Raw genomic sequence first — 26,738 nt, forward strand, 5'->3', positions numbered from 1 at the left:
AATTAATGCATTGTGATGAGTATTGTCTTAATAAATTAGATGACATCCTGATAATGATTGTTTAAAATAACTCCCCTTGTGATTGACCGTTGTTTGTAAAGCGGTACATCTCCCTGGAATCCCTTGGGGATATTAGATGGCTCCATTCATTTAATTCTTCATTTTGGTTAGAGTTGAGAGTGCACATGGCTCTGATTTCTAATTTTCTTGATTTAGTGTACCTAACTTGGACTATGATTGTTATGTCTGTGCCTCTGTGAATGATGTGTGTACTTTACACTGAGGTGAGCATGCTAGAGCCAGCTAGACTCTTCACTGTAGTTATCGAGACATCACAGAATGTCAAAGCTGATCTCAATGACAGCTGTTTTGTGAAAGTTAGCTAATGGCTTTTGAGTAAAAAGAAGGTCTCAGAAGACCTGCCATGAAGTCTCCTGAGAATCCTCCATGGAGGCTTAAACTCTTCATGGAAGTCAGAATTCTTCATGGAAGTGTCACCAGGTCTTCTTCGGATGCCTCTGCAAGCATTACCAATCATTAGTGACAATTTTCAAGGATTCTGGTCAACGGTCAACCAGTTCTCACACATAAACCCAACCTTGTTGAAATGTTCATCAAGTTGCTTGAGAATCCTTCAAAGAGGTGTCACCAAAACTCCTTGGAATCCCTCTTGGACCTTTCAACAGAACTCCCGAGAATTTTTCAAGGAGGTGTCACCTGGTCTACTTAGACTCCTTAATGGAGGTTTTACCAGGTCTCCTGGTAACCCTTCAAGGATGCATCTCCAGTTCTACTAAGAATCCTACAAAGAGGTGACATTAGGTCTCCTTAGAAACCTCAAAGGATATGTCACCAGTTCTCCTGAGAATCCCCTAAAGTGTTGTGTAAGTTACGACTTTGGTGTAACTCCACAAGGGGTGCTTCCCACCCACAGGTGGCAAAGGTGAACTTGGCTCAGTGCACTAGAGATGAATGTGATAGACAAGTAATTGTAGCCTCGCAAAACATTATTCAGTGTGTAATTGACATAGAAGTATTGCTTTTGGGTTACTAACAATCCCATGAAGAGAAAAGGGGCACTGTGAAAACATAAACAAACCTTATTTCGGTATTCAAAGAATCACATACACACTTTTCTATGCAGAATGAACACTTTACTTTAAAAGTATTTATTATTACAGGAACAAGATATTTCTCAGTACTTCTAAAGCAACTTCACAGAATATAATAAAAGCAATGAGGCACGTTATAAATAATGAGAATAAAATAAATGTTTTTAGCATTGTTAAAATGTCCTTAAAATTCATCTAGAACTTAACACCCTAATGCCTATTTCTATGCACTATACTGTGAGAGCATTAACGTTAGCGCAACTTGCATACCTTGTTGACAGAAAGGGCTGTCTTCCTCAGAATTGGCATGAAGACAGCATTCCCAACAACGGGCAAATACCCACTGCGGAAGCAGTCAGTCAGTCTTCCTCCGGGACTTGGCTTAATCAGCTTCAGGTGGGATGTAGCATCCATAAAGTGTGAAGCACGCTGGCAGTAGGTGAGACCGTCTCCGGCAGCATCAAGGGCGATAATCTGGGAAAAGGACCTCTCCTGAGAAGTAGTCAAGTGACAGTCCTTATATCCCCGGTCTCCAACCGGTCGATCGCGAGCTACAGGTAGCTCGTCGAGACCCTGTGAGTAGCTTGTGATGCTTGCGGCAGAATTTAGTAGCCCTTTAGTATTATTTGGGCTTTTTAGGCTGTTTGCAGGCTCTGTTGCCCGCCCTCATCCAAACCAGCTGCTCTGATTTGCTTTGAGCTTAGCTGGGGCGGAGCGGGGAGGGCTGACGAGGATGACGTGCCTCTCCTTCCTCTACCTCATAACCAGCTGCATTAGGCGAGGCAGGGCAGAGCAGCTGTTTGCCGGTCTTGCAAGCAGTATAGACCTGCTGGGACCCGTTCCATCTGCCCTTTTCAGCAGTACAGCCTTTGCCAGAGCAGCAGGTAAGCCGGCATGCGAGCACACCCAGAACAGTTCTGAACTCTTTTAATTATAATTACAGTGAACTGCATGCAAAAAGCACAACTTTTTTTCACAAAAAGCTGTTAATCTGTGAATGTCCCATTTTCTGCGATTTCTGCTTCTCATTCTGCCACTTCCTCCGGCTTCCCCTCCATCTCCCTGGGGACAGTAGTTATTTAGCCCACTATTCCGGTTATCGTTTAACAGCTAAAGGTGAATCTATGTCACTATATGTTTGTTTTTCTGTGCCACTTGTCAACTGAATGTACATAATATTCACTCCCTTCACTTCATTGCCACTGGGCGATCGTATTTCCCATTATGTACATTGGAGTGATGAGTGTTTATTCTGCCAGCATGCTGGTGCGAAGTAGTCAGAAGCACTGGCTAATGACGTGCACATTATCGATTTCCACTCTATATGTTATAGCAGACTGCACCTAATGGTGGATTTGTAATGAGATGGCTATCTGCCACTTTGTGTATTTTAGTCAACAGCCCAATGAAATAAGGCATGTGCTATCTGATTTGTGTGACTTTGTAGCTGGGTGCCGTTATGCAGTACTTCCTTCGGTATCTCTCATTCTGGGTGTTAAGTCTGTTGTTCACATATCTAATTGTAACCTTTCTGTAGGTTTAATTTTATTTTTATTTTACTGTGTGTGTATATATATATTTATATATATATTCACTGAAAAAAACATAGGTTTCACACCAGTTATAGTTAGGAATTAGCTATAAAAAACCTAATAAATTCACTGAAAAAACCATAGGTTTCACACCAGTTATAGATAGCGATGTCACTGACCATGTCATGAGTGATGTAATATGTGACGTCATCAGCAGTGCATTACACGCGCAAGTTATAGTGAGTCCAACTAACTATAACGTGGAATTTCAATGGTTTTATGTCAGTAAAATTTGCAGCTAACTATAACTGGTGTGAAACCTATGGTTTTTTCAGTGAATTTAATAGGTTTTTTATATGCTAATTCCTAACTATAACTGGTGTGAAACCTATGGTTTTTTCATTGAATTTCATAGGTTTTTTAAATGCTAATTCCTAACTATATATAAGGCCCCAAAATGTTTTTTTCTTTGAAGTTCAAAATTTGGTTAATAGCAAATGTCTATAGCTATGAAATGTAATATTTTTGAAAATTAATGAATCCTATATTTTATTTGTATTTTAAAGAATTTTAAGCGCGTACGCGCACCCGGAAGCACTCGAGCGAATATGATCGTGCAACGTAAACTTCAGAGGCGCTTACGCGGCGCGACCCGGGGCGCGCCCGTGGGCGCGTCGCGTAAGCGCGTCGGTCATGTGACCTGAAAATAACACTTTTAATTGGTGCAGAACAGTTTTACTTCCATAATGATGAAATCACTGGTCTTGTGACCTGAAAATAACACTTCTCATTGGTTCAGGCCTTTTATTTCACAAATGATGAAAGACCCCACCTTTTTTCCTTATTCTGACTTTGTCCTTTGACTGTGGAAGACCTGTTTCAGTAATAGAGAGAGAACTATTTTGTACTTTCTAATGGCTACTGTAGCTGCACCAGCTGGAGAATCTGCACCACCACCACCACCACAACCACCAAGAGGACCACCACAACAGTACATTGGTGGTCAAGAAGAGGAGGAGGAGGAAGAGGAAGAGGAGGATGGGAGAAGATGGCTGCCTGAAAAAAATACCCCATACAAGCCCAAGTCACACATTGTATAGGAGTTTTTTTCACTCCCAGAGGGAAAGAAAAAAGTGAATGCGGCCAAGGTAACTTGCCTAATCTGTAAGGAACAACTCTCAAGGGGCAACCCAAACAAAAAGTATTCCTTTGGTAACAATAACATGATTCGACATATGATCGGTAAGCACCCTAACAACTATTATCGTGCAGAGCTCAGGGAACTGGCCAGTAACCTCCCCCAGTCTTCAAGGATCACCTCCCAAAGAAACGAACCCACTTCATCGGGACCAGAAACATCAGAGATGATGCCTTGTATTCAGCAACAATTTGCTGATTTTAAAATCACTTGTACTGAATGTGGCAAGCTTATCGTCTATGGTGAAAAGAGCGTAAAGCTCATCGTCCTTGCTGGTGACAATCACAAGTGCCCCAAAAAGAAGTAATTTTTTCCGTTTTTTGGTTTTTGCTCCAGTTGAGCCGGTTTCAATTCCCTTTTTTTGTTTCTCCCCCTAAAAAAATACAAAAAAAATATAAAACTGTTTTGAAAAGCCAAAAAAAGTACAACATTTTCAAAAAACATTACAAAAAAATATAAAACAACAAAAAGAAGTAAAAAAACAGTTCTTTTTAGAACTACCTCCAATTTATAAAAAAAGGCTTCATTTTTAAAAAACTCTGTCATTCTTTTTTCCTCATGGTACGCTCCCCGGTGCGCGTACCGGGCGCACCCCCGCGCAAAACAAAAAAAATATATATATATATTTGCCCTGCGGGGCCCTTTTATCCTCTTAGGAGCTGCGCCTATTCCAACGGCCGACGGCACCACTACCTCAGGAGTGCTGCCGTCGGCCGTTGGACTTTCGAACCTCACCTGCGCAATGGAACGTTCAGCACTGGAGCTGGACGTTCCATAGCTTATAGCCCCCATATCAAACCTAGGGGGTCAGGGGGGGTCTACCCTGCCCCCTTATGGTCATTTTCCCCTTTGTTTTGGCCACCTCTTGTGTCTCGATCCTACCGAGACACAAGATGGCAGCCGCTCCGGACTGTTTCGAATGTTTACAGACATCCGAGAGCCAATCAGCTTTCCGTGCGCAAGTCGCGGGTCGCGCCCGGGGCGCACCCCGGTGCGCGTACCGGGGCGCTGCCATAGATATATATATTTTTTGGAACCTAAATACTCAAAATCCACTGGAGCACATATCTTGAGACATAGCAAAGGCACATCGGGCTACCAGTCCCTACAATTTTGCCAAGTTTGGTGGAAATCCATTCAGCCGTTCGGGCTAAAAGTGAAGTCGACCGCCCTATGGAAATTAACATGGGGAAAACACGTTTTGGGACCCCCTTTTATCTCGGCCCCCGCTTGACGAATCCCCCCCAAACTTTCAGGGAAGGAGCGGAGCCGGCCATTTTATGGAGAAATTTGCTAAGATTCGTTCACCGGCGCCAAAGTTATTCCCAATAGAATGTTGCGGATTTCCTATGGAAAGTAGATCCTAACTATAACTACCTACTGGCGACCGCCAGTAGGTAATATATATATATATATATATATATATATTACCTACTGGCGGTCGCCAGTAGGTATATATAGTTAGGATTTTTTCTCTATGGGATTTTTGAAAATTCTATGTCTAATAACTTTGGCGTTTGTGGACGGAATTGGCTGAAATTTTCAGGAAAATGGAACATTTTGTTTCTGAGCAGCCCCTGACAATTTGGGGGGGTTTCATCAAGGGGGGGCCGAGAAAAAAGGGGGGTCCCAAAACGCGTTTTTCCCATGTTAATTTCCATAGGGCGGTTGGCCTCACTTTTAGCTCGAACGGCTGAATGGATTTGCATGAAACTTGGCAAAATTGTAGGGACTGTTAGCCCGATGTGCCTTTGCTAGGTCTCAATATATGTGCTCCAGTGGATTTTGAGTAATTTAGGTTCAAAAAAAGATATATATCTGGGCGGAGCCTAACCACACATCTGATCTGATTGGCTGCCAGCACTTCATCCAAGAAGTGTTGGCAGCCATCTTGGGACCAATATACATGATAGCACCTCATTAAAAAGCATTGTAGTTAATAGAGGGTTTTAGGACTTTAGTTACATTATAAATCATTTGTTGATGGTACCATACTCGTTTTAGGAATTGTGGTGGGTTCTAAGGTGATTTTACCATGTGAAAAAACCTTCTGCTGTGATATCATGAATATTGTTTGAAAGAAAACTAATATCTCATGATTTTCCCACAGTGGTTTGGAAGGGGATCTATAAGCTAAACTGAAAGCATATTTTCTGTAAATTCACATTATCTTTCTCAGTCATGTGAAAATGAAGTCTGACATTCTCAGTAAAACATGTACATCCAACAAGGACAGAGACTGTCAGTTGATTCCTTTGTGTTCTACTGCAGCCTCCTAGAGTGTTCTAAAGAACAACTAGAGCGCTAACAGTCCTACTTATTACAAAGGTATGGCACACCTGAAGCCATCTTGATTGGAATAAAGTGGTAACTCTTAAAACATTTAATTTAAAAAGAAACAACATGAGGGGGTATATTTTGCCATAGAAAGTATGATTAGTGCTGCAGAATGAAAAATTAGGGCACATTTTGAGTGACTTCTCAAATCCTTTTCTATTTCATTAAAACATTCTGACATGCAGTCTCCCAAAATGGCCACCAGAGACAAAAGAGCCCAAATGTAGCCCAAATATCACCCAGATGTAGCCCAAGTATAGCCCAATGACATAATGTCCCAGAGTGTTCTAAAGAACAACTAGAGCGCTAACAGTCCTACTTATTACAAAGGTATGGCACACCTGAAGCCATCTTGATTGGAATAAAGTGGTAACTCTTAAAACATTTAATTTAAAAAGAAACAACCTGAGGGGGTATATTTTGCCATAGAAAGTATGATTAGTGCTGCAGAATGAAAAATTAGGGCACATTTTGAGTGACTTCTCAAATCCTTTTCTATTTCATTAAAACATTCTGACATGCAGTCTCCCAAAATGGCCACCAGAGACAAAAGAGCCCAAATGTAGCCCAAATATCACCCAGATGTAGCCCAAGTATAGCCCAATGACAGAATGTCCCAGAGTGTTCTAAAGAACAACTAGAGCGCTAACAGTCCTACTTATTACAAAGGCATAGCACACCTGGAGCCATCGTGATGGGAATAAAGTGGTAACTCTTAAAACATTTAATTTAAAAAGGAACAAAATGAGGGGGTATATTATGCAATAGAAGGTATTATTAGTGCTGCAGAAAGAAAAATTAGGGCACATTTTGAGTGACTTTTCAAATCCTCTTCTATTTCATTAAAAAATTCTGACATGCAGTCTCCCAAAATGGCCACCAGGGACAAAAGAGCCCAAATGTAGCCCAAATATCACCCAGATGTAGCCCAAGTATAGCCCAATGACAGAATGTCCCAGAGTGTTCTAAAGAACAACTAGAGCGCTAACAGTCCTACTTATTACAAAGGTATGGCACACCTGAAGCCATCTTGATTGGAATAAAGTGGTAACTCTTAAAACATTTAATTTAAAAAGGAACAAAATTAGGGGGTATATTTTGCCATATGAATTATGATTAGTGCTGCAGAAAGAAAAATTAGGGCACATTTTGAGTGACTTCTCAAACCCTCTTCAATTTCATTAAAAAATTCTGACATGCAGTCTCCCAAGATGGTCACCAGAGACAAAAGAGCCTAAATGTAGCCCAAATATCACCCAGATGTACCCCAAGTATAGCCCAATGACAGAATGTCCCAGAGTGTTCTAAAGAACAACTAGAGCGCTAACAGTCTTACTTATGACAAAAGTATGGCACACCAGAAGCCATCTTGATTGGAATGAAGTGGTAAGTCTGAAAACACTCAATTTAAAAAGGAACAACATGAGGGGGTTAATTTTGCCATAGAAAGTATGATTAGTGCTTCAGAAAGAAAAATTAGGGATCATTTTGAGTGACTTCTCAAATCCTCTTCTATTTCATAAAAACAATTCTGACATGCAGACTGAAACATGCACTTTGAATACCAGCAGCAGACGTCCCTGGTGAGCAGTAGCTTTACTACAGTGATCTAATGTGCAACTAGAGTGCTAACATTCAGAATTTATGGCAAATGTGTGACACATCTGAATGCCTTCTTGATGGAACCAAAGTAAACAAGCATTGAAAATGCAATAGATCTCGCCCTCGTTTAAGTTAAAGCCATTCTGTTTGTAATGAGGTGGCTTTTTAGCTTTGCTTTTATTAGTGTTTTTTCAACTTTCATGTAAATAACATGCATCTGTATGCATATAAGTATATGTATGCATGCATTTATGTTTGTATTTATATAGATATACAGATGATATATGTTTATATATGTTTGTATATATATATATTCACTGAAAAAACCATAGGCTATAGACCATATATAGTTAGGAATTAGCATTTACAAAACCTTGAAAATTCACTGAAAAAACCATAGGTTATAGACCATATATAGTTAGGAATTAGCATTTACAAAACCTTGAAAATTCACTGAAAAAACCATAGGTTATAGACCATATATAGTTAGGAATTCGCATTTACAAAACCTTATTTTACTCACACAAAACCATTGAAATTCCATATATAGTTAGTTGCACTAACTATATATCGCGCACCCGCAATCCACTGCTGATGATGTCACATATTACATCATTCATGACATGGTCAGTGACATCACTGATGACATCACTGATGACATCTCAAATGACATCACTGATGACATCACTGATGACAACATCCAGTGACTGTATGTTTCTGTAAAGTTAAAATATGTCTTACATATTGAAGAATGAGTGGATGTATAAGTGTCTGGATGAAGGATTTAGTAGGTGCATGACTGACTGTATGAGTGAGTGATTAAATGTGTCTCACTGAGTGCATGGGTTAGTGACTAAACTGTCTTAATTTGTGTTGATAAGTAGCTATATGAGTAACTATATGGGTTATTAATTGGTTGCCCAAGTATTTGTATGGGAGACTGAGTGTGTGTGTGGGTGGCTGGGAGGTGTATGACTCTGTGCATAGATGTGTGAGCAGTTGATTCACTAGATGTATGGTTTCAAAAGTGCATGTGGAAACAGCTGTATGGGCGGTTGACTGTGTGCATGAGTGTATTGGTGAGTGAATGGATATCTCAGTGCTACATGTCAAAGTAAGTACATATGTAAAACACAGTACATGTGAGAGTTGACATATATAAATAACTGTGCATAAGAGCCAGTGAATGTGTGAGTGGCTGTATGGATCATTGTGAACTTGTATCAGGGATTGTATAAGAGAGTAAATATGTGTTAGTATATGTTTGAATAAGTAAAGTTTGTATAACTGTATAGTTGAGGAAATGGAGGTGTGATTGATTCTTTGCATGACTGACTAGGTGTGTGAGTAACTCCATGGATGAGTGACAGTCTGTGAGTGTCTGTTTACACTGATTGTATCTAAGGTTATATTAGAGTCTGAAGAGGTTCATCGTATTATCACATGAATGATATCATCAGTGATGTGATCAGTAATGTCAAATGAGATGTCATCAGTGATGTCATCAGTGATGTCATTTGAGATGTCATCAGTGATGTCATTTGAGATGTCATCAGTGATGTCACTGACCATGTCATGAATGATGTAATATGTGACATCATCAGCAGTGGATTGCGGGTGCGCGATATATAGTTAGTGCAACTAACTATATATGGAATTTCAATGGTTTTGTGTGAGTAAAATAAGGTTTTGTAAATGCGAATTCCTAACTATATATGGTCTATAACCTATGGTTTTTTCAGTGAATTTTCAAGGTTTTGTAAATATATATATATATATATACTAATATTGTGCTCATAAAGAAAGTATGGTATTTTGCCTGAAGTACATCAGTAAATGTATGTAGCATATTTTCTCTTATGATGATGCCCTTACTCCAATCATGGTTATCTCTTTTGACAAAGACGGCCTTGGTAGAAATGCATCCAACTAAACTTTACTAGGCTTGAACCTGTAAAATATCTTCTTAATGAACTGCCTTCACTTTACCGACCCCCGACCCCCTCCAACCTCGGCCATCAACCCCTCCTTCATAGAACAGGCCTGATTTACAATGCACATTGTAGAAAGGATTGCTTTCAAATGGACATGTTGGGCCAGGAGAAATTAATGGTGTTACTAAATTCGATAAAACGGCTAATAATAAATATACCAGCTTGGAGTAAAATTTAGTGCTGGGTTACAATTAACACACCAAAAAATGTAAGTGAATTTCAAAAGTTAACTGTTAACAGCTGAGGGAGCGTGTGTGGGGAGGGGGTAGGAGTGACATCTCACAGTCAGCTTTGGCAACGCTGAAGTACAAACTCTATTTAGGGTTGGAGCGACTCTAGCACAGTTTGCCCGCCCTTTCCTCTCAGATGCGGGGTGAATTCAGATTAGAGCAGAGCAGATAGGTCCTTCAAGTCAAGTATTTGAGTTGAGAGCTGCTCGGAGTGTCATGTACCATACACTGACAGGGAGGTGGTGGCTGGATCAGCTCGGCTCTCCCTGCAGCATGAGCTACATACCGATTGGGAACATCAGAGGACGAGAATTGTCAGTGTCAGGAAGTGCTTGTCTTTTAGTTACTGGTTTGAAGGATGGTAGGGCCAACTCGGCATGACATCTTTTGAGGACAGTAAAGTATCGATGAGTTGGGTGCAAACATAAATGGTTCAAGCAAGTACTGAAACATGCTGGTAACAAAAACAGAAAGGAAAAGAAGTGAAAAGCTACTTGTCTTGGATGACATTGACAGTTTTGGGGTCAGAACCTGCCGTATTTGCGCTGTTCGGCGCTAGAGCCCACCTGTGCCCGTTGGTCCCCCCCGCTGCCGTCCAGGAAGATCTCGCGGCCGCCGAGCGGGGAGACTACAGCCCCCAGCCAACCTTGCATCATTACCCCACCCACCTCCGACCATTTCCGCGCCCGGAAGGCGCTTAAAACATCGGCGCTCCTCCCGTGTCGCGGGACGCGCGCAGGACTAGCCGGGCTATCTGTGGCCATCCGGGGCCGGAGGAGGCCGGGCCAGGCTATTGATTTCCTATTTGTTTGGGTCAGTGGGATAGCTAAGTAACTTGTAGATTTATTCAGTTGCCCCATAGTTGCCACTGTTAGCTGGGGCTGTGTGTGAATGTACGTTGTGGCTTTAAGAGTGATACATTGTATTGCTATCACTATTGTCAGTTGTAACTGGTTTACCTGTGACATAAGTTACATGATGTCGACTGCAGGGAAAGGGAATAAAAGTGAGAGTAGTAGCACAGGTGGGTTCATATCTAGGACCATGGATGAGTTTATAACCAGGGCTGCAGTCGTGCTGGATCGTGAGATTGCTCTAACCGAGAAGAGATTGTCGACTGATCCTTCTTTCTTTAAGCGTTCCTCATTGGGTACTATTAGGGATGCAGTCACCCCTGAGCAGATGTGCGCTAATTCTCCCCTGGTAGATAACCGATTGGATTCTAGTCGGTTTGTGGAGGCTACTGACCTATCTGATGTTTGCTCCACAGCGGCACCCTCCATCACGAGTCCATTATTAGAGGTTAGCATTAACAAAACTCATACTTCACCCAGTAAACGGGGGAAAAGGAAGCGCAGGGGGGGGTGCACAAGGGTAGGTGCCCAACAGTTATCAGAACCTCCAACACTAGAAGGGCTGCTGCTACATTCTTCCAGCCTGTTATTGATAATACGCCTCCTACTTCTGAAGTCGGTGGGAAGCAGCCTCCCGAGCCGGCTCAGCACCTGCCGTTGACAGCACAGCTCCCTGATAACATATTTGGCCAGATTGAGCATCTGATGAAGTCGCTGATCCTTCCCCTGTTTGAAAGAATTAAACTTGTTCTTGAAAACTTGGGGAAATTGGAAAAAATTGCTGCGGCAAATTCTGTTGCCCTAGAAAGGGGCCTGGACTGTGTAAAGGTCCCAAATTGTCTTGTTAAGGGAGTTTCTATGTTCCCTCAAGAAGGCTCCACCTAGCTGGGCATGCTTAAGGGAAAGGAGGTCAGTTTGGGGTTTCCAGCTGAGGTTTTCACTAAATGTGACCCCCAAATAAGTGAAAACTGCTTTCTGATCAAGGGTGACCCCACCCATTTTGACCCTTGCTTTAACTGGTCTAGTTCCTCGCAATACCATAAATTTGGTCTTCCCTACGTTGACTTCCAACTCATGTTCGCGGCAGAAGAGCTCAAAGCAAGACAGTGCAAGCTGTAGCCCCGGTCTCGTCTTGGAAATTAAGAGCGTATCGTCCGCGAACATGAGGAGAGGGACTTTCAAGCCAATCAGTGTGGGTGCATCAGTCGTATGGTTAGAAAAGTACTTTGTTACCCCATTAATGAACAATGAAAACAGGGTTGGGGCTAGCACACACCCTTGTCAAACCCCTTTTGAAACTTCAAATCTGTTGGTCACCTCCCCCGGTTTACCCCAACGGACTTATTCATGCGTGTTCTCATGCATGTTAATGAGAAGCGCCACCAGTTCTTTAGGCATGCCTAACCCCAATAAGACTTCCCACAGCTTGATCATTGGGACTAAATCAAATGCGGACCGCAGGTCCACAAAGGCCGCAAAGAGCATGCCACCCCCGAGCATAACCTCTTTCCAATACAGGAGCATAACCATAAATGCTTGATCGAGTGTACTAATATGTGACCGAAAACCCACCTGAAGTGGGGTTAATATATCAAAATCGGCCATCCAACCCTGAATACGTCCCAAAAGTAGACGGGCCACGATTTTTTGGACTGACTCAATAAGGCTAATCAGGCGATAATTGGCTGGGGCAGAGCGATCGCCCTTCTTATAAATAGGCAATATCTCTGCCCCTAGCCAAGAATCAGGAACCGATGCTCCACTGGCGAGGGCGTTCGCTAACATTGTCAAATAAGGGACCCAAAGAACTTGTTCATGTTTAAAAAGGTCAGCCGGTATACAGTCGGGCCCCAGTGCTTTACCACTTGGTATGCCCTTTAGGACAGCCTTCACTTCACTATCAACAAATACCAGTGATTCCTCACGGAGTGGGGACAAAAACGTATTAGTGGGCCTATTCTTGAGTTTAAATTGATCTTCAAAGTAAGAAACCCACTGCTGTGGCACCACATGGGTAGAGGGTACCTTAATTTGTGAGCGGTTACCCCATTTCAGGAGATGCCAGAATTGCATCATATTCCGACCATTACAAGCCTGAAGTAACCCCCTCCAGTGCTCCTCGTTCCAATTCCTCTTAGCAGTTTGTTGGGCGAGTTTGTATGTAGCCCTACAAATACGGATTGCAACTGGTAATCTGGTTTTAATGGCACTAAGCAGAGCTCTTTGAGCCTGCCTACAGCCGTTATCATACCAGGAGCTGGAACCGGACTCTTTATTTTTAGAGTTAGGAGGAAGGCTCTTAACAAAAAAATGTTTCAGTTCAGAAAATAGACCATCATGAATACCTGTTATGTTAGCATTAATCTCTACCTGGGACTCAAAACTATTGAGTTTGTCCACTGTGCTATTGAGCAAATTCCTAATTGTAGACAATAACCCCTCGTTCATGGCTATTTTAGGCCAACGAACCCTTCTTTCATCGTTTGTTAAGGTTACTTTCCCCTGTACAATGGGTACTTCGGCCACAGCAGGATCAATGAAGCAGTTATCAATCATTGACAAAACTAGGGGATTATGATCGCTCTCTTGTCTACATATGACCACCATATCAAATATAGCCAGCCACAATTCCAGGTTAACCAATATACTATGCGAGATCTAGATCTTCCATTATCAAAGGTCATTGCCCCAAGCCTATCTGACTTAGTTCTTCCATTGGCTGCTCGCATACCCTTATCTAGACACATCCCCTTCATATACAAGACTGCTTGCGACCATTTTTTGATCAGAAGCATCTCCAACTGGGGAATACCCCACATATCATCTTCAGCATCTGACAGCTTCCCGTCATACAAACCAAGGGGTTCAAAACATGTATTAAAGTCCCCCAACACAGCCCTATTGGTATTCTTGGGAATAGAACATAAAAATTCCTCCAATAAAAGGACGGTATTCGGGCATCTCCCACCTGCGATTCCCCTTATATAAACATTGATAAAAATAATGTTGAGGCCCTTTGGGGAACTAACCTTGCTAGCCAACATGTCCGGGCTGTCTAACTGCATCTCCACCACTGACACACCCTCACATTGGCACACCCAAAATGAAAATCCACCCGCAGGTCTACCCCTAATGCCCTTCGCTGCTGGTTTTGAAAAGTTAAGAAAACCTGAGCGAAATAAGGGAACTAACGCCCACGTTTCCTGGAAAGACCAGACATCAGACTCATCAATAAAACTAGCCCAATCTGGTATGTGGAGTTTAGATTCTAGGCGGCAATGTTCCAGGAGGAGACCTTCGCCAAAAGAATATCGGGACTATTGCTCACCTCCGAGCAGTTCACCATAGGGAAAGACGCAAGACTCCCCTTAACAGTGTTGTTAATACTAATAGGGGAGCACAACAAAGGAGTAAAATCATGGGGTGGTGAAACTAGACTGCATCCCGTTGCCCTTGTAAATTGAGGCAGGATCTCCTGAGACGCTAACTTATACAGTTCCCTACCCCCCTCAAGTCAGTCATTATCCTCGAGTGTGGATACTAGGGAAAATCTATTAGAGGTAAAGGCGGGCTAGTTGTAATGGGCGTCGAATTGATGAACTCGTGGGAGATGACATTCCTCCCTAAGTCCAGGGTTGGAGTGCCTGAAAGGCGTTTCAAATCTGTTCCGTGAAGACAGAGGGATACCTGTCGGGGATAGAAATAACTCAGGTGAAGCGTTTTAATCACACCCTCCCTACAAGATTCCCTCCCTTCACAGATAAACTTAGCTGCTCTGCGGTCTCTAAAATTAACAATTATACAATCCCCAGCCTGGTCCTTACATCTACTACCCAACCAGCTCACCCTCCTTACAAGTAGAATTTCACCATTAATATGGGCTGGGAGTGGTCTAAAGTTGCTGAGCCAAAATATAACTTTGTTTTTCAGCTCCCTATGACTTTCCAGCTTTTCCTGTGGAATCTCGGGTACCCCGACAGAACCACAGTATGCGGCGCTGAGTCTGGAGGAAGATCAATACAGGGGTGTTCCTTCTTCCCCCTACCTTCTGCACTTAAAACCTCCTTCTCTTTGGGGGTGTTCTCTACCACCACTATGTTACTTCCCAGATCCTTCTTGTCTTTACACCCCAACGCTTCAGCTCTCTTACAAGTTGGGAAACTTGTCTTGCTAGTCCCAACGTTACCCCTACTAACAAGTTGGGAAGGAGGCAGAGGGGGATTAGGGAGATTGAGGTTAGAACTATCTACAGAGGTACCAACAGGGACTATCACTGGTCTTCCCTTAACAAGACAATTTGGGACCTTTACACAGTCCAGGCCCCTTTCTAGGGCAACAGAATTTGCCGCAGCAATTTTTTCCAATTTCCCCAAGTTTTCAAGAACAAGTTTAATTCTTTCAAACAGGGGAAGCATCAGCAACTTCATCAGATGCTCAATCTGGCCAAATATGTTATCAGGGAGCTGTGCTGTCAACGGCAGGTGCTGAGCCGGCTCGGGAGGCTGCTTCCCACCGACTTCAGAAGTAGGAGGCGTATTATCAATAACAGGCTGGAAGAATGTAGCAGCAGCCCTTCTAGTGTTGGAGGTTCTGATAACTTTTGGGCCCCTACCCTTTTGCACCCCCCCTGCGCTTCCTTTTCCCCCGTTTACTGGGTGAAGTATGAGTTTTGTTAATGCTAACCTCTAATAATGGACTCGTGATGGAGGGTGCCGCTGTGGAGCAAACATCAGATAGGTCAGTAGCCTCCACAAACCGACTAGAATCCAATCGGTTATCTACCAGGGGAGAATTAGCGCACATCTGCTCAGGGGTGACTGCATCCCTAATAGTACCCAATGAGGAACGCTTAAAGAAAGAAGGATCAGTCGACAATCTCTTCTCGGTTAGAGCAATCTCACGATCCAGCACGACTGCAGCCCTGGTTATAAACTCATCCATGGTCCTAGATATGAACCCACCTGTGCTACTACTCGCACTTTTATTCCCTTTCCCTGCAGTCGACATCATGTAACTTCTGTCACAGGTAAACCAGTTACAACTGACAATAGTGATAGCAATACAATGTATCACTCTTAAAGCCACAACGTACATTCACACACAGCCCCAGCTAACAGTGGCAACTATGGGGCAACTGAATAAATCTACAAGTAACTTAGCTATCCCACTGACCCAAACAAATAGGAAAGCAATAGCCTGGCCCGGCCTCCTCCGGCCCCGGATGGCCACAGATAGCCCGGCTAGTCCTGCGCGCGTCCCGGGAGGAGCCCCGATGTTTTAAGCACCTTCCGGGCGTGCGGAGATGGGCGTAGGTGGGCGGGGTAATGATGCAAGGTTGGCTGGGGGCTGTAGTCCCCCCGCTCGGCGGCCGCGAGATCTTCCTGGACGGCAGCGGGGGGGACCAACGGGCACAGGTGGGCTCTAGCGCTGAACAGCGCAAATGAGGCAGGTTCTGACCCCAAAACTGTCAATGTCATCCAAGACAAGTAGCTTTTCACTTCTTTTCCTTTCTGTTTTTGTTATCAGCATGTTTCAGTACTTGCTTTTACCATTTATGTTTGCACCCAACTCATCGATACTTTACTGTCCTCAAAAGATGTCATGCCGAGTTGGCCCTACCATCCTTCAAACCAGTAACTAAAAGACAAGCACTTCCTGACACTGACAATTCTCGTCCTCTGATGTTCCCAATCGGTATGTAGCTCATGCTGCAGGGAGAGCCGAGCTGATCCAGCCACCACCTCCCTGTCAGTGTATGGTACATGACACTCCGAGCAGCTCTCAACTCAAATACTTGACTTGAAGGACCTATCTGCTCTGCTCTAATCTGAATTCACCCCGCATCTGTGAGGAAAGGGCGGGCAAACTGTGTTAGAGTCGCTCCAACCCTAAATACAGTTTGTACTTCAGCGTTGCCAAAGCTGACTGTGAGATGCCACTCATACCCCCTCCCCACACACGCTCCCTGAGCTGTTAACAGGGCCGGACTGAGAACCAAAACCGGCCCTGGCAAAGTGCTCGGTCGGCCCCCTGGGGGAGCGACCGAGCTCTTTGTCGGGCCAGTTTTCGGCCGATTTTGTTACAGGGCCGCTTTTGCAGCTATGCTGCAAAAACGGCCCTGTAACAAAAATGGCCCCCTGGGCCCAAAACCGGCCCCCACTCTTGCGGCGCAACTGGGGATTGCCCGGTGCCCGCAACGGCCAGTCCTGGCCTGGCTGTTAACAGTAAACTTTTGTAATTCACTTACATTTTTTGGTGTGTTAATTGTAACCCAGCACTAAATTTTACTCCAAGCTGGTATATTTATTATTAGCCGTTTTATCGAATTTAGTAACACCATTAATTTCTCCTGGCCCAACATGTCCGTTTGAAAGCAATCCTTTCTACAATGTGCATTGTAAATCAGGCCTGTTCTATGAAGGAGGGGTTGATGGCCGAGGTTGGAGGGGGTCGGGGGTTGGGGGTCGGTAACGTGAAAGCAGTTCATTATGAAGATATTTTACAGGTTCAAGCCTAGTAAAGTTTAGCTGGATGCATTTCTACCAAGGTCGTCTTTGTCAAAAGAGATAACCATGATTGGAGTAAGGGTGACTTATAAGTCCCACATCATCATAAGAGAAAATATGCTACATACATTTACTGGTGTACTTCAGGCAAAATACCATACTTTCTTTATGAGCACAATATTAGTATATATATATATATATATATATATATATATATATATATATATATATTCACTGAAAAAACCATAGGTTATAGACCATATATAGTTAGGAATTCGCATTTACAAAACCTTATTTTACTCACACAAAACCATTGAAATTCCATATATAGTTAGTTGCACTAACTATATATCGCGCACCCGCAATCCACTGCTGATGATGTCACATATTACATCATTCATGACATGGTCAGTGACATCACTGATGACATCTCAAATGACATCACTGATGACATCTCAAATGACATCACTGATGACATCACTGATGACATCTCATTTGACATTACTGATCACATCACTGATGATATCATTCATGTGATAATACGATGAACCTCTTCAGACTCTAATATAACCTTAGATACAATCAGTGTAAACAGACACTCACAGACTGTCACTCATCCATGGAGTTACTCACACACCTAGTCAGTCATGCAAAGAATCAATCACACCTCCATTTCCTCAACTATACAGTTATACAAACTTTACTTATTCAAACATATACTAACACATATTTACTCTCTTATACAATCCCTGATACAAGTTCACAATGATCCATACAGCCACTCACACATTCACTGGCTCTTATGCACAGTTATTTATATATGTCAACTCTCACATGTACTGTGTTTTACATATGTACTTACTTTGACATGTAGCACTGAGATATCCATTCACTCACCAATACACTCATGCACACAGTCAACCGCCCATACAGCTGTTTCCACATGCACTTTTGAAACCATACATCTAGTGAATCAACTGCTCACACATCTATGCACAGAGTCATACACCTCCCAGCCACCCACACACACACTCAGTCTCCCATACAAATACTTGGGCAACCAATTAATAACCCATATAGTTACTCATATAGCTACTTATCAACACAAATTAAGACAGTTTAGTCACTAACCCATGCACTCAGTGAGACACATTTAATCACTCACTCATACAGTCAGTCATGCACCTACTAAATCCTTCATCCAGACACTTATACATCCACTCATTCTTCAATATGTAAGACATATTTTAACTTTACAGAAACATACAGTCACTGGATGTTGTCATCAGTGATGTCATCAGTGATGTCATTTGAGATGTCATCAGTGATGTCATCAGTGATGTCACTGACCATGTCATGAATGATGTAATATGTGACATCATCAGCAGTGGATTGCGGGTGCGCGATATATAGTTAGTGCAACTAACTATATATGGAATTTCAATGGTTTTGTGTGAGTAAAATAAGGTTTTGTAAATGCGAATTCCTAACTATATATGGTCTATAACCTATGGTTTTTTCAGTGAATTTTCAAGGTTTTGTAAATGCTAATTCCTAACTATATATGGTCTATAACCTATGGTTTTTTCAGTGAATTTTCAAGGTTTTGTAAATGCTAATTCCTAACTATATATGGTCTATAGCCTATGGTTTTTTCAGTGAATATATATATATACAAACATATATAAACATATATAATCTGTATATCTATATAAATACAAACATAAATGCATGCATACATATACTTATATGCATACAGATGCATGTTATTTACATGAAAGTTGAAAAAACACTAATAAAAGCAAAGCTAAAAAGCCACCTCATTACAAACAGAATGGCTTTAACTTAAACGAGGGCGAGATCTATTGCATTTTCAATGCTTGTTTACTTTGGTTCCATCAAGAAGGCATTCAGATGTGTCACACATTTGCCATAAATTCTGAATGTTAGCACTCTAGTTGCACATTAGATCACTGTAGTAAAGCTACTGCTCACCAGGGACGTCTGCTGCTGGTATTCAAAGTGCATGTTTCAGTCTGCATGTCAGAATTGTTTTTATGAAATAGAAGAGGATTTGAGAAGTCACTCAAAATGATCCCTAATTTTTCTTTCTGAAGCACTAATCATACTTTCTATGGCAAAATTAACCCCCTCATGTTGTTCCTTTTTAAATTGAGTGTTTTCAGACTTACCACTTCATTCCAATCAAGATGGCTTCTGGTGTGCCATACTTTTGTCATAAGTAAGACTGTTAGCGCTCTAGTTGTTCTTTAGAACACTCTGGGACATTCTGTCATTGGGCTATACTTGGGGTACATCTGGGTGATATTTGGGCTACATTTAGGCTCTTTTGTCTCTGGTGACCATCTTGGGAGACTGCATGTCAGAATTTTTTAATGAAATTGAAGAGGGTTTGAGAAGTCACTCAAAATGTGCCCTAATTTTTCTTTCTGCAGCACTAATCATAATTCATATGGCAAAATATACCCCCTAATTTTGTTCCTTTTTAAATTAAATGTTTTAAGAGTTACCACTTTATTCCAATCAAGATGGCTTCAGGTGTGCCATACCTTTGTAATAAGTAGGACTGTTAGCGCTCTAGTTGTTCTTTAGAACACTCTGGGACATTCTGTCATTGGGCTATACTTGGGCTACATCTGGGTGATATTTGGGCTACATTTGGGCTCTTTTGTCCCTGGTGGCCATTTTGGGAGACTGCATGTCAGAATTTTTTAATGAAATAGAAGAGGATTTGAAAAGTCACTCAAAATGTGCCCTAATTTTTCTTTCTGCAGCACTAATAATACCTTCTATTGCATAATATACCCCCTCATTTTGTTCCTTTTTAAATTAAATGTTTTAAGAGTTACCACTTTATTCCCATCACGATGGCTCCAGGTGTGCTATGCCTTTGTAATAAGTAGGACTGTTAGCGCTCTAGTTGTTCTTTAGAACACTCTGGGACATTCTGTCATTGGGCTATACTTGGGCTACATCTGGGTGATATTTGGGCTACATTTGGGCTCTTTTGTCTCTGGTGGCCATTTTGGGAGACTGCATGTCAGAATGTTTTAATGAAATAGAAAAGGATTTGAGAAGTCACTCAAAATGTGCCCTAATTTTTCATTCTGCAGCACTAATCATACTTTCTATGGCAAAATATACCCCCTCAGGTTGTTTCTTTTTAAATTAAATGTTTTAAGAGTTACCACTTTATTCCAATCAAGATGGCTTCAGGTGTGCCATACCTTTGTAATAAGTAGGACTGTTAGCGCTCTAGTTGTTCTTTAGAACACTCTGGGACATTATGTCATTGGGCTATACTTGGGCTACATCTGGGTGATATTTGGGCTACATTTGGGCTCTTTTGTCTCTGGTGGCCATTTTGGGAGACTGCATGTCAGAATGTTTTAATGAAATAGAAAAGGATTTGAGAAGTCACTCAAAATGTGCCCTAATTTTTCATTCTGCAGCACTAATCATACTTTCTATGGCAAAATATACCCCCTCATGTTGTTTCTTTTTAAATTAAATGTTTTAAGAGTTACCACTTTATTCCAATCAAGATGGCTTCAGGTGTGCCATACCTTTGTAATAAGTAGGACTGTTAGCGCTCTAGTTGTTCTTTAGAACACTCTAGGAGGCTGCAGTAGAACACAAAGGAATCAACTGACAGTCTCTGTCCTTGTTGGATGTACATGTTTTACTGAGAATGTCAGACTTCATTTTCACATGACTGAGAAAGATAATGTGAATTTACAGAAAATATGCTTTCAGTTTAGCTTATAGATCCCCTTCCAAACCACTGTGGGAAAATCATGAGATATTAGTTTTCTTTCAAACAATATTCATGATATCACAGCAGAAGGTTTTTTCACATGGTAAAATCACCTTAGAACCCACCACAATTCCTAAAACGAGTATGGTACCATCAACAAATGATTTATAATGTAACTAAAGTCCTAAAACCCTCTATTAACTACAATGCTTTTTAATGAGGTGCTATCATGTATATTGGTCCCAAGATGGCTGCCAACACTTCTTGGATGAAGTGCTGGCAGCCAATCAGATCAGATGTGTGGTTAGGCTCCGCCCAGATATATATCTTTTTTTGAACCTAAATTACTCAAAATCCACTGGAGCACATATATTGAGACCTAGCAAAGGCACATCGGGCTAACAGTCCCTACAATTTTGCCAAGTTTCGTGCAAATCCATTCAGCCGTTCGAGCTAAAAGTGAGGCCAACCGCCCTATGGAAATTAACATGGGAAAAACGCGTTTTGGGACCCCCCTTTTTTCTCGGCCCCCCCTTGATGAAACCCCCCCAAATTGTCAGGGGCTGCTCAGAAACAAAATGTTCCATTTTCCTGAAAATTTCAGCCAATTCCGTCCACAAACGCCAAAGTTATTAGACATAGAATTTTCAAAAATCCCATAGAGAAAAAATCCTAACTATATATACCTACTGGCGACCGCCAGTAGGTAATATATATATATATATATATATATACACACACTCACACACACACACACACACACACACATACACATGGTAAAATAAAAATAAAATTAAACCTACAGAAAGGTTACAATTAGATATGTGAACAACAGACTTAACACCCAGCATGAGAGATACCGAAGGAAGTACTGCATAACGGCACCCAGCTACAAAGTCACACAAATGAGATAGCGCATGCCTTATTTCATTGGGCTGTTGACTAAAATACACAAAGTGGCAGATAGCCATCTCATTACAAATCCACCATTAGGTGCAGTCTGCTATAACATACAGAGTGGAAATCGATAATGTGCACGTCATTAGCCAGTGCTTCTGACTACTTCGCACCAGCATGCTGGCAGAATAAACACTTATCACTCCAATGTACATAATGGGAAATACGATCGCCCAGTGGCAATGAAGTGAAGGGAGTGAATATTATGTACATACAGTTGACAAGTGGCACAGAAAAACAAACATAGATGGGGCACATGCATCATTGAGACATTTTGCACTTCTTAATTTGCGAAAAATACCGAATTGCAAATTAAGAATTGCAAAATGCTATGCATCATTATTTTCGGTATTTATTTGTTATTCGGTAAAAATCGCAATTTTTACCGAATCCCAAATAAATACAGAATTCTTAAGTGCATTTTCGCAATTCCTATTGATTCCTATGGGCCAAAAGGCCCATAGGAGTCAATGGGAAGGCTTTTACAAATTCGCAATTTGTTGATGCATTCCAAGGGTGCAGGGGGGGTCCAAAGGAGCCCCCCCTGCACCCCTGAAATGCATTTGAAAGTGCATGTTTCACACACACATGTCCTAAGGACATGTGTGTCTGTAACATGACAGTTTACAAAATGATTTTTTTTGCTTTTTGACAGATTTTCGCAAATTACCACGAGGGTCAACCTCGTGGTAATTTGCACTTCCAATTTCAAAATTCGCATTTTTTTTTACATTGATGCATTGCATTTAAGGAATCGCACAAATGCGATTCCTTAAATGCATTTGCATTTTTAAGAAATGCAAAAAAATACGAATTTTGAAAAAGAGTTTGATGCATCCCAAAAACGTATTTAGGAAGTGCAAACGGACGAATTTACAGATTCGCACCATTTGCACTTCCTAAACACGTTGATGCATGTGGGGGACCGTGACATAGATTCACCTTTAGCTGTTAAACGATAACCGGAAAAGTGGGCTAAATAACTACTGTCCCCAGGGAGATGGAGGGGAAGCCGGAGGAAGTGGCAGAATGAGAAGCAGAAAGCGCGGAAAATGGGACATTCACAGATTAACAGCTTTTTGTGAAAAAAAGTTGTGCTTTTTGCATGCAGTTCACTGTAATTATAATTAAAAGAGTGCAGAACTGTTCTGGGTGTGCTCGCATGCCGGCTTACCTGCTGCTCTGGCGAAGGCTGTACTGCTGAAAAGGGCAGAGGGCACGGGTCCCAGCAGGTCTATACTGCTTGCAAGACCGGCAAACAGCTGCTCTGCCCTGCCTCGCCTAATGCAGCTGGTCACGAGGTAGAGAAAGGAGAGGCACGTCATCCTCGTCAGCCCGCCCTGCTCCGCCCCAGCTAAGCTCAAAGCCAATCAGAGCAGCTAGTTTGGATGAGGGCGGGCAACAGAGCCTGCAAACAGCCTAAAAAGCCCAAATAACACTAAAGGGCTACTAAATTCTGCCGCAAGCATCACAAGCTACTCACAGGGTCTCGGCGAGCTACCGGTAGGTCGCGATCCACCGGTTGGAGACTGGGGGTCTGGATGGTGGCCGCAGGAAGTGGAGCGTCCAAACGGATATGGACATCATTGGACTGTGACAGGAATATCTCCCCAGTGCCTCCTGGAGTGCCCCCCCATCCTTGCTTAGTCATTCACCCTTTCCAAACATGTCCTCTGTTGGCGTCAGGGCTCTGAGAGCCGCGCCCGGGCCCGCTGGCTCCTCACCTCTGGTCCCCGGGCTGCTCCAGTGCTTGTTTGGTACCCATGTCCTCAGAATCCAAGCAGGCCTCGGTGAGGGCAGCCGGAGCCCCTCATCAGCCGCAGATGACAGACAAAGAAAGACTGAGGCAACAAATCCATGAATAACAAGAGCATGGCCTGGGCTTGCGTTCCGGCAGGGTCCGGCCTGCTCGTGGTTTAAAGAATTACAAGCATCATCCACGCCAATGGACCCGACTCTGCCGGGAGACTCCTGCTTTTTAAATCCAAAAACGGCTTTATTTTGGCTGCCTCCCACCGGAAATTGCCTCTTCTTCAACAGACGTCAATAGGGGAAATATATTCTGCCGATTATTTTTTTTTTAAAAATCTTCCACTTTCTTCTTCTTAAATATTGGCATTTTTTATATACACGTGTTTTTAGGTAAATACATGAATATGTGTATAAATTGTAACAAACAAAGGTGTTAGATTAAGTAACGTTTTTTTATCGATGCCAGTCAGTCACTGCTGGGTGCTGCAGACTGTTTCCAATTTCATTCCAAGTCCAGCTATGTCCAAAAGACGGCAGGCCAACCCGGGACAGCCTCGCGCAGGAAGGGCCTCACCCATCAAGCATTGGCTGCTGCAAAGACAGGTGAGACAGGAGAAACAACCTCCCGCCAACTGGCGTGACGTCACTGGAGTGCCCGCAAAGGAATCAACATTCTCTCAAAGTGCACATGACATAAACGTGGCCAATCACTGCGCAGCTTCCAAATTAAGCCACGCGGTGATTGGCTCTGTCATCCCTCCACATCTGCCAGATGCAGCAGGGATAGATTAAAGATTTTGGGGGCCCTGGGCCAAATGTGTTTTGGGGGCCTCTGTTCAGGACAGCTTTGATTTATGATCCGGTGTCAGCTCTTTCGTGCCCTCTTTGATCATTCTAGATGTGTGTACATCTGATATTCAGGGATAGTGAGGTGTGCTTTCAGTATTGTAACACAGCAACAGCTCACTAATATTACCGCAAATAACCTCTGTCACACCCCCCCATTTTTCATATGTGAGGTCCTGTATTGATCTGAAAGAAACTTTTTATATGGATTGTTACATGAAACATGAACACATTTTGCCTGCAAAATGTCTGTAATAGACTTCTTACACATTTAAAATAAGTGATAGAACAATCTGTTTAAACATTATTCAAGTTCATCAGGGCAAGACTCTCTGCAGAACAGAGCTGGCTGTATCAAGGGTCCTTGATAGAGGCTGAGGCCGTGGGCCAGTGCCCGCTCTGCCCATGCCTTCAAACATCTCTGGAGGCAGCTCTCTCGAGCCTTTTATAAAAGTAAACCGCAAATAGTTTGCGCAGTTATCCTCACTGCTCCAAAAGAAACCGAGAGCCTGCCCAAAGAAAGCATGAAGTGAGCCAAACAGACCGGCACTTGCCTCCACTCAGGCCTCTGCCCAAAGAAAACATAAAGTGAACTAAACAGCCCTTTGCGTTGCTGCAGTTAGCGCTCTGCCCAAAGAAAACTTGAAGTGAGCCAAACAGCCCTCTGTTGTGTAGTTCCTACTAATGTGTAGAATCTGCGGATTTGTTGGACAACAGAAACTTTGGGTGAGGTGGCTATACTGATCCCAGGCACCCCTGCAGGACAGACCAGCTAGCTCACAGTGCCCCCACCTGACCTTTTTACCTGACAGGGAGCAAATTGGTTTATGACAACTACTGAACATGACAACTCTGATCCCCCAGGGATTGTGGTAACAGCTAAACCCCTTTGCTCAGTCACCTGTGCTCTTTTGCTCTCAGAGAAGTATACAGAGAATACACACTGGGACGTTTTTAATATATTTGTTGAACCAACGTCGTTCTTGTATAAAATACATGTGCTGCGTTATCAGTAGACAGAAGCAGAAAAAGGTAATTACGAGCACCAATGGAGTGAATGGTAGATACAGTTCTACCACGGTGCTAAGACAGTGCATGTATGCAGGCATCTAATACACGTTATTAACCAGTCGTACTCATACTATGCAAGCCCTACTCGCAGTATTCCAAGAGTGTGTGTAGGTGTGTAGCGAAGAATTCCCCCTAAGGATGATCCAACCCCATTTCCTGGCAAGTAGGAATGTAGAACCCTGTCCTGGCCACAAACTGGACACCCTCCAAAGATGTCAGACCGCTGCGTGGTGAAGTCTCAGCATGCAGGGACCCTTGGTGTCAGCTGACGTGCCTTCCCTGCTCATCTTCCGGGATGCTTATCATTTATGAGAAAATAAACATATATCCTGAGCTAGTATCTCTTCAGTATCACAGTCCCAGTATCAAGTCCACAAAAAATGATGTTTTTCTCCACAGTATCTTCGATTTATCTTCATTTATTATCCATTCTTAGGTAAATCCAATCTTCACCAAGAAAGCATACAATAGCCGCTGCCTGCCAACACGTGTTTCGTCTTGGTCTGGTTACCAAATGACTTCGTCAGGGCTGTAAGTATTATAATAGATGTAATCACTAAACCATTAAACTTGAAACCTAACATTAAATAACATATACAAAAGAGTCTATGTCAAAACAAAGTGGTCTTAAAACAATTTACACTGTTCATAGACATTCCAAATAAAGGTATGCACAAAGGGACCGATATTAGGGGTCCCCTAGGATTCCAATAAAGTTATTGTATAGAAGAATAGCATAGTTTAAAAATTGCAGATGGTACATCAGTTATTATAAGTATAAGATCCTTCAAAGTTTAATGACACTGTACTATATAATACAAAAGAGGGGAGAAAAGAGAGAAAAAGGAAGCTAACGTGCTGTTAGAAGGAAGTTGTTTTGAAACCAAGAAATGCCAAATTCCAACAGGAGAATAAAGTCCCATTAGGAAAGCGTGAGAGAGAGAAATGCAAGAAGTGAAGTGATCATAT

At 42.4% G+C, this 26,738-nt stretch overlaps 1 protein-coding gene across 4 annotated transcripts in view; it reads left to right on the plus strand.

Annotated features, from left to right (window-relative positions):
- The window catches only part of LOC147709891 (uncharacterized), a 493,797-nt gene that overhangs the window by 232,965 nt on the left and 234,094 nt on the right, over nt 1–26,738 (plus strand). The window contains exon 1 of one of the 4 annotated variants that reach the window (XM_086928335.1): nt 24,431–24,455. The exons of the other annotated variants lie outside the window; for them this stretch is intronic. The gene's annotated coding sequence lies outside the window, so the exon portion shown is untranslated. Of the gene's footprint in view, nt 1–24,430; nt 24,456–26,738 lie in introns of those variants that run through there. 4 annotated transcript variants of the gene reach the window in all.

The sequence above is a fragment of the Lissotriton vulgaris genome, chromosome 6 (assembly GCF_964263255.1).
Source record: "Lissotriton vulgaris chromosome 6, aLisVul1.2, whole genome shotgun sequence".
Lineage (NCBI taxonomy): Eukaryota > Metazoa > Chordata > Amphibia > Caudata > Salamandridae > Lissotriton > Lissotriton vulgaris.